A 9,709-nucleotide genomic window follows, 5' to 3' on the forward strand; every position below is an offset into this window, starting at 1 on the left:
CATGAATAGTACTCTTCAAAGTGAAAGAATTTCCATAGCTATTCCTGCAATAACAGGGTGTTAAGCAGCAAGTTAGGAAATAGTCTATCTGCTAGAAACATGGACTATTAGATTAGCTTGCAAATAGAACAATGGTATTCAATTTTCTAACTGTATAAACATTTGAAAATGACAATATGACTGCATGACCATATACAGAGAAATGTAACAAGATACATTAGCCTTAATCATCTTATAAAATAAATTTTCATTTGTAATAATTTTTCTCTTTATTTTTGTATGAAGTGTTTTTGTTTTGAAGTTAAACTAAAATGAAGATACTTGGACTGTGGAATTATTTGAATATGTATGACACTATTGCCTGAACTGTTTTATTTAGTCAGCTGAAGCTACAGAATTTTGAAAAATGTGAACAAATGTAGCTACATCATTCACTTCCCCTTTCTTGGCCTACAAAATAAAAATCACACAAATGTAAACAAAGTCCCTTTATTCCTATTTCCTATATCTTACCACCCCAGCAAACTGTAATAAATTTTAATTTTGCAAATCAATCAGAATTTGCATCTATAATCTAAAAATACACACTATGAGCTTTACAAAAATGAATCAAAAATAGACAACTGAATAAAAATTAATACTTCCATGTCCATTTCTCATGACTAGATGAGGATATTTTAATATATTAAACAAAGAAATAAGTTTAAATATTTTCTTATCACCCCCCTTTGAAACATTCACTTTTCATTATGTTTGCTTTACAGCCTTAAATGAAAACACACAAACCAATATTTTTTCTAGCTTTACTTACTCAATGCAATCTATAACATCCAAGTGAAAGATATCACAGCTACAGTTCAGAAGAATTTTTTTTTTTTTTATATATATATATATAAACAAAGACATCCTGAGATTAATAAAGGGTCACTCCCCTCATGTCAATGTCATTTTGTTGAACCAACATTTGCTTTAATGACAGCCTTGTGTCTGTTAGGATTCTTCACTATCAGCTTTGCACATCTAGATTGAGTAATATTTGCCCCCCACTCTTCTTTACAGTTTAACTGATCAAGTTCGGTCAAATTGGATGGTGAGCATTGGTGGACTGCTATATTCAAATCTTTCCACAGATTTTCAATGGGATTTAGGTCTGGGCTCCAGCTGGGCAACATGAGGACATTCACGTTTTTCTCCTTCAGCCACTGTGGAGTCAATTTAGCTGTGTGCTTCGGGTCGGTGTCGTTTTGAAAGGTGAACATTTTTCCCATCTTCAACTTTCTGGCAGAGGGTAGCAGGTTTTCAAGAATTTGATGGTATTTTGCCCCATCCATTTTTCCTTCTACCCTAACGAGAGCCCCAGAACCTGGGACAGAGAAACACCCTCACAACAGGGTGCTGCCACCTCCATGCTTTACTGTAGGTATGGTGTGTTTTGTGGATGGTGAGCTGCATTGGTGGACCGTCGGGTATTGAGGCCAAATAGTCTGAATTTGGTCTCATCTGACCATAAGACCTCTCTCCACTTGGCATCAGAATCTTCAAGGTGCATTCTGGCAAAGCTCAAAACAAGCCTTAATGTGGCCTTTCTTGAGAAGTGTCCTTTTCCTTGCGACCCTCCCGAACGAGCCACGATTGTGGAGTGCTACTGAAATTGTTGTCACATGCACACAATGACCACTCTTTGCCATAAAATCCTGTAACTCTTTCAAAGTGGCCATTGGCCTCTGTGGTGTTATGGGTCCACAGCTCGTTGAGAAAAGGCCATTCATTTTAAATAGATAATCACCGCACCCGAGGCGGCTTCGTGAGGGGGGCGTTATTGTAGCGAGCCGCGGGGCAGTTGTTGATATGGGCGTTTCTCACCGTGTGCACAGGTGAGGAACTGCCCACATTCGTGATTGCTCCCGTGGCTAATGCTACAGCTGTAATGGCCCCTCACGTTTTAAAAGAAGCGAGTCGGTTGTGGGGAGGTAAAAAAAGGAGATGAGGACGGAGGTTACAGGGAGCGAGGAAGCAGGCGGTGCGTGAGTGTGGTGAGCGCGCAATCGAGCGCTCGTGGGCAGCTGCGAGGAAGCTGGGTGATAGGCCGACACCCAGGCGTTTGAGTTGAGGTTGCTCCCGCTGAGCGACCATGTAGCGGAGTGCCTAGAGGAAGCGGCGGGCGCAGAGAAGCCGCGGAAAGGCAGCGGAAGTCGGGAGGCTTGGTGGTGGAGTCCCCAATGTGTGCGTCCTGGTCATTGGTGGACATCAAGTCTCGGGGACTGGGATGAGTGCCATACCGAAGCCAGGGATCGGGAGGTCTCCAGTCTCGCGTGTGTTGTAGGAGGGCAGCTGCAGAGAGCATCTTGCCTGCTACTTGGCCCAAACGGGATAAGCAGGTGAGACGCTAATAAATGATGCACCGGATTTGTTGTTGGTTTTTAAGACTGCTTCCTAGAGAAGATTTTAACCTCTCGTTTTAAAGGATTGTTTTTTTTTCTATTGTTTTAACCTCCACGTTTTTTCATTTTATGGATTATTTATTGAAGAACTGCACTTTATGAACACTGTTTTTGTTTTTGTTGACTGTTTTTAATAAAAGCACTTTTGCACTTTTTACCTTCCCCTTGCTGGAATTATTTGCCTCCACTGACTAGCTCACTTTCGGTAACATTATCGACGGTGTTGGGTTCAAGGGTTCCCAAACAGCCATGGAAGCGTGGAGCCAGAACCCACATCGTCACAGCCTCTTGATAAGTTTCCTCCTTGGGACAGCCGGATCCAGGGAGAGTCCTAGTAGTACCAAACACTTGCTACTTCTTTATTATGGACTTTACTGAGCTCCTTGGGATTGATAAAGCCTTTGAGTTTTTTTTTATCCCAATCTCCTGCCTTATGTCTGTCCACAACTCTATCCCTGAGATCTTTTTTTAAAGTGGCTTGCCACCCATAGCCAGTTGTATGCTGTCAGTTGCACTAACAAGCAAAGGAATGAATGCTCCAGGAACAGCTGTTTTTATGCTTCACTAATCACACTGGTTACAATTGTTCATAGGTGGAAGCCCATAACCATGGTCTGCAATGGAAATGGTGGTTACTTACACCTGATTGAGTTTACAAATATTGTTTAGGAGGGGGGTGATCCTTTATTAATCTCGGTATGTCTTGTTATTTTTCAATATCTTTCACTTCAATGTTATAGATTGCATTGAGTAAGTAAAGCTGGAAAAAATAGTGGTTTGTGTGTTTTCATTTAAGGCTGTAAAGCAAAACAAAAAGAATATTTTGAAGGGGGGATTCTTTTCTATACCTACTGTAAATAGTTGCCAATGATAAACAAGATTTATGAAGCTGACACAGTAGAAATATGCACTCTGTTTTCACAACCATATCATGGCAGCATTCTTAAACTTTTAACTGTATGGTGTTTCTAGTGCTGTCACAGGTTGGACACAACTTTGTTTGTCACACAGTTTAGTTATTCCCTCCTCACCATCTTTGCATCTTTTGGCCCAAAGATACGCAGTGCTCACATAAACACAGTTATCAGCATAAACAGCTTGAATACATTGATGAGTATCAACAAATTCTGCTGTCAGGAACTCAATCACAGAATGTTACTTTAATAGTACTAACAGCCGCCCAGTACAGGGTTCTGTTTCATTTCATGGTGAGTAGTAAAACCATCATTCACTGTAAGGAGCTGCCACCAGCTGAGATGACAGAGAACCTACAAAACATGTTAGTACTTGTCACATATCAGTGCTTCCATCTGTCAATAAGATATGAAATTCGAGGCATTACTTTTCACCCATATTATTCATATTACCTATCTATTCCAATATTTTTATCCATCAATATGATTTATCGAAGTATCAAAACATCAATAACTATAACTCTTATTTTAAAATTACTTCAGTACTCCGTACTTTTTCGATGATATCAATTCTAAAGCCTATATTGCAAATGCACTTCCAGCTTGCCAAGGCTGCAGCCCCATTTCTATCCATTCACAGATGTTAATAGGATGGCCACTGCAATAGCACCAGAGTTTTCACCAGCACGCTTAAATGACAAAGGAGGCTGCTGGAGTAGTGTCTGAAAACACTGGGGCTTTGTGGCAAATGGGGTAGAAAAGGACAACATGCAAGATTTGAAGCATGTCAATACAAACAAATTGAGAGTTATCTTATTTCTAAATTATAGAAACCTTAAGTATGAATTTGCATTTCAAGTGGGGATGTTCTCCCTGCCATGTGATTGGTTGATTATATTGGGGTATATATATATATATATATATATATATATATATATATATATATATATATATATATATATATATATATATATATATATATATATATATATATGAGCAACTACAGACAGTGAAATAAGAAATAAAAAAAAGGAACACTTACCCAGAGTTAGAGGCTCTGAAATCCAGCTCTTAACTCCTTGCCTTTTGTACTGTAAAGGCCTGAGCGTTGGATACACAGTTCTCTGGATGACGATAGCCAGAGCAGATCCTGAAGACCTGGCGGCTGCACTCTGTGCTAGCACTTGTTCCCTATAACTTCCTTTACCTACTCATTTTACACTCTATAGACATACAGAGATATCAAAAGAAAAGAAAAGAAAAAAAAAAAAGAAAAAAGGAGCGCTGCTTTGATAAAACAGCCAGAGCCCTGTGGTTCACCTCATGAATCAAAGAAGAACAATCAATGAGTAAAAGGGGTGGGGAAGGGGTACACGCAGCTACCAGTTAAATCACATTACACTTGCACCAGCTTCCACTGGTTTCCTTTATACAGTCTTAATCATCACAGTGCAAAAGGGGGGTTGGACACTCAAGTGACCAATGGTCTGGGGGGTGTCACCTTAGAACATTTTAGGACAGAAAAAAAATGGAGCAGTAGCAATTATTCCCCCTCAGCCTTTTACCATTGCTTTAAAAACAAAGCCAGTTTGAATACCCTGTAGTAAACAAACTAAATAAATAAAACTGCAACACCCTAAAGGGTTAACATCCAGTCATTCATAGCCACCTAAACACTTCACTAGATATTCTAAAAATCGAGGCTGCAATATTATAAGCCACATGTATTTCCCTTTTCTTTTCCCGAAGTCCAAGACAAGCATTAAGGTGGTTTACAGGATTCCTTTTTTGGCCTGGATCTGGATTATTTTAGGGTTACTCTGCACTTAAATATCCCAGTCTTCTAACTTGCAGGATTTTAAGAAACTGTAGCAAGGAACTTGAAGGGCGGGTTACAAGGAAAGAGTTATCTTCTTTGTTCTCCAAGGATTCCAAGATTTTCAAAACTTGTATCATTTGGCCTCTTTCACCTGAAAGAAAAACAAAGAAAACTATAAATTTACTGTTACCCAATTTACTACAGAGAGTTAATTTTCCTTTATTGTGACTTAATGGGCGAGTGTTTTGAAGCTCTCATATAATGCCATGGAATAATATCTTCCTGATTTCCTTAATTATTGCAAGTTTTTTTTAAATGTTTTAAGATCTTCAAACAAAATCTAATACTAGAAAGGATGCCTTAATGAACAAATAATAAATGTATTATCTACTAAACACCACCTAGCACTGTGTGAAAAAGTAATTTTCCCTACAAAAATTTAAAAAATTAAAGCCACAATTACAGTCAGCTACTGAACACATTCAGGCTTGATTACAACCAATTCGGCTCAATATAAAACAATCATTTAGCACACTGCCATCACAGCCAAGTTACCAGAGCTATGGTTCAAATTACACTTCCTTAGGAGCTTCCTTTGATTTTGACAATCAGAAAAATGGTTCTTTATATCCAACAGTCTTGAAATGTCTACAGTGCCATTTCTAAGGTTTTAGAACTCCACTGAACCACAGGTAACAGCATAATCTCCAAATGGTACATACTTGTAACAGTAAAACATTTTCGCAGTTGTGGCTTCCCTCCTAAAATTACACCAAGGGTGCAGAATAAATCACTTAAGATGTCATAAACAGATGAAAAAAAAAAAATCTGAAGAATACGAGCTACCCTGCTTCAGCAGAGGTCATTCTCAATTACCTTATTAGACGAATTAGAAATGCAGGCATTAAACCAAAATGGGATCATTGAAGAATAACCAAAACAAACGTTTAACAGAATACTAGTTGTGTTACCTGTCTTTGCTCAGGAAATTTAATAAGACACAGGGTCTTTGTTATAGTGTTGTTAATCGGATGTATCAGAAGTGCTATATAAATAAATAACAATAATAAGTACTTTTCTGTACACAATGTGCTACTTTTGTCACTGGCCTTACTATTAGTTCAATGGAGCTCATTAATCTTGAATATGCTACATAAAATTTCTCACGAGTAAAAATTCATGCCGTAGGTCAATTATTGCTATGACTGATGACTAACTTTAGCTTATGTTAATGGTCTTTTTATATATATATATATATATATATATATATATATATATATATATATATATATATATAAATTTTATTACAATCCATACAAAGCAATCAAGTTTTTACAAAAACAAAAATTAAGTTAAGAACAGATCGATCCCCACCCCTGAGAGAGAGAGCAAGCCAAAGCAAGCGTTAAATTTAAGGCTTGTAAACATACCTAAATTAATAAATTCTCTGTGCTTTATGAACTTATTTTAAAATATTACTGATTAGATTTTGCCATGTTTTGAAAAAAGTGAGTATTTGATTTTTTCCAACTTCAAATAATATAACACATCGGTTTCCCACTGACTTAAAGAGGAGAGTTTGGGTTCTTCCAGTTTATCAGAATAAGTCTGCGTGCCAAAGTGTAGTGAATGCAATCACAATTTGTTTGTCTTTCTCCACTTTAAACCCTCTGGAAGAACCCCAAACACAGCTGTTAATGGGTTAGGAGGGATTGTGAGTCCAAGGCTGTCTGAAGGTAATTAAAAATTTTTGTCCAGAATAATGTTAATTTGGTGCAGGCCCGGAACATGTGACCTAGTGAGGCTGGGACTTGGTTGCAGCGTTAGCAGGTTGGATCATGCCCTGGAAACATTTTGGAGAGTTTTAGTCGAGACAGATGTGCTCGATATATAATTTTAGTTGTATAATTGTATGCTTTGCATATGGAGCTCGAGTGAATTCTCTGCATTGCTACTTTCCACTCCTTTTCTGATATATTAATTGAGAGATCTTTTTCCCAGTGTCCTCTTGGATCTTTGAAAGGGAGGGATTGTAAAATGATTTTATATATTGTAGAGATGGAGTCTAAGTCCTTGAGATTGAGCAATATTTTTTCCAGCATGGATGAGGGTGCAAGATGAGGAAAATCTGGAAGGTTCTGTTTAACAAAGTTCCTGATTTGAAGATAGTGAAAGAAATGTGTAGCTGGAATGTTAAATTTGGAATGTAATTGTTCATAGGATGCAAAGACGTTGTCTATATAAAGATCTCTAAGCAAGTTAATTCCAAATTTTTCCAGATATTAAAACTGCATATGTTTGTGAAGGTTGAAAGAGGTGGTTCTCTTGCAGAGGTGCCACAGATAGAAGCTTCTCCGTCTTAAAATGCTTTCTACATTGGTTCCAGATTCTAAGTGAGTGGAGCACAATTGGGTTATTTGTATATTGCCGATAGCGTGTGTTTATTGGAGCACAGAGCAAGGAATACAAAGAAGTACTGCAGGATTTTACTTCTATTGCGGTCCAAGCCTGTGTATGTTCTTCTATTTGTGTCCAGGTTCTTATCACCTGTATATTTGCTGCCCAGTAATAAAACTGGAAGTTAGGTAGAGCCATGCCGCCTTCTGCCTTTTGTCTTTGTAGGGTCGCTCTTTTGATGCGTGGATGTTTTGAATTCCAAATAAATGAGGTTATTGTTGAATCTAATTGCTTAAAGAATGATTTATTAATGTATATTGGATGTTTTGAAATAAAAAGGAGCTTAGGAAGAATATTCATCTTAACAGTGTTAATTCTTCCAGCTAGTGTGAGATGAAGGGTTGACCATCTATGCAAGTCTTGTTTAATTTTTTCCATGCAGGCGCAGAAATTTTGTTGTTAAGAGCTTTATGTTTACTTGTGATGTTTACCCCTAGGTATTTAAACTGTTCTGCAATGATAAAAGGTAGGGTATCTAATCTAATATTATATGCTTGAGAATTCACTGGAAAGAGTACACTTTTATTCAGATTAATTCTGAGACCAGAGATCTTTTGAAATTCTGTGAGTGCTGCTAAGACTGCAGGCACAGAATTTTCTGGGTCTTGATATATACAGTACCATGTCATCTGCATATAATGAGATTTTCTGTTCCAGTCCTTCTCTGCTAATCCCCTTTATCTGATCAGTATTTCGACAATGTATTGCCAGTGGTTCAATGGCAATGCAAACAGCAGCGGTGACAAGGGGCATCCTTGTCTAGTGCCACGTTCTAGTTTAAAGTAGTCTGAGCAAATGTTGTTGATGCAAACTGAAGCTTCTGGGTTAGTATAAAGTAATTTAATCCATGCACAAATGTTTGGGCCAAACCCAAACTTCTCCAATGTAGTAAAAAGGTATTTCCATTCAATCATGTCGAATGCTTTTCTGCATCCAATGATAATAATATTTCTGGGGTGTTTGATTTAGTTGGTGAGTATATTACATTAAACAGGCGAAGATTTGAAGATAAGTGCCGGCCCCTAATAAATCCAGTTTGGTCTTGTGATATTACCGAGGGGAGCACTTTCTCCATCCTTCTGGCTATGATTTTAGAGAGTATTTTAACGTCGTTATTCAGAAGTGAAATTGGTCTGTATGATGCACATTGTAATAAGTCCTTATTTTGTTTTGGAATGACAGTGATTAGTGCTTGGCGAAAGGTTTGTGGAAGAGATTGGTTATCTCTGGCTTCTGTAAATGTTGCTAATAGGAGGGGAGCTAGCTGAGCGGAGAATTTCTTGTAAAGTTCTGCAGGGTAGCCATCAGGGCCTGCTGCTTTCCCGCCTTGGAGTGACTTTATAGCATCTAGTAATTCTGATAACGCCAGAGGTTTATCAAGTTGCTCCACACTAGAAGCGTCTATTTGTGGTATCTGTAATGTATCCATGTATCCAATGGTCATTTAAATAAAGTTTTAAAGGAAATGATTATTTAGAATTCAAACAAGTAATAAGTTGGAAAAAATGAATTTAGGTTATATACTCAGCAAAAAAAGAAACTTCCTCTGACTTTCAACTGTTTTTACTTTCAGTAAACTTAATGTGTAAACATTTGTATGAACACTAAAAAAGTCAACACCATAAGACATAAACTAAAAATGTTTCACAATGTGTCCCTGAATGAAGGGAGGCTCAAATTCAAAAGTACCAGTCAGTATCTGGTGTGGCCACCAGCTGCTTGAAGTACTGCAGTGCATCTCCTCCTCATGGACTGGACCACATTTGTCAGTTCTTGCTGTGATATGTTACCCCACTCTTCCACCAAGGCACCTGCAAGTTCCTGGACATTTCTGGGGGGAATGGCCCTAGCCCTCACCCTGCGATCCAACAGGTCCCAGACGTGCTCAATCGGATTGAGATCCGGGCTCTTCCACTGCGAGGATGATCAGCTGTCCTTCCTGTCTCACTGTAGCTCTGTCTTAGGCGTCTCACAGTGCGGACATGGCAATTTATTGCCCTAGCCACAGCAGTCCTCATGCCTCCCTGCAGCATGCCTAATGCACGTTCACGCAGATGAGCAGGGACCCTGGGCATCTT

At 38.4% G+C, this 9,709-nt stretch overlaps 1 protein-coding gene across 4 annotated transcripts in view; it reads right to left on the bottom strand.

The window, feature by feature from the left end:
* gpbp1l1 (GC-rich promoter binding protein 1-like 1) overlaps positions 1 to 9,709 on the bottom strand; it is a 97,838-nt gene that overhangs the window by 46,137 nt on the left and 41,992 nt on the right. For all 4 annotated transcript variants that reach the window (XM_039736119.1, XM_039736117.1, XM_039736120.1 and 1 more), the window contains exon 2: positions 4,398 to 5,325. The gene's annotated coding sequence lies outside the window, so the exon portion shown is untranslated. The remainder of the gene's footprint in view (positions 1 to 4,397; positions 5,326 to 9,709) is intronic.

The sequence above is a fragment of the Polypterus senegalus genome, chromosome 14, assembly GCF_016835505.1.
Source record: "Polypterus senegalus isolate Bchr_013 chromosome 14, ASM1683550v1, whole genome shotgun sequence".
NCBI classification, from domain to species: Eukaryota; Metazoa; Chordata; class Cladistia; order Polypteriformes; family Polypteridae; genus Polypterus; species Polypterus senegalus.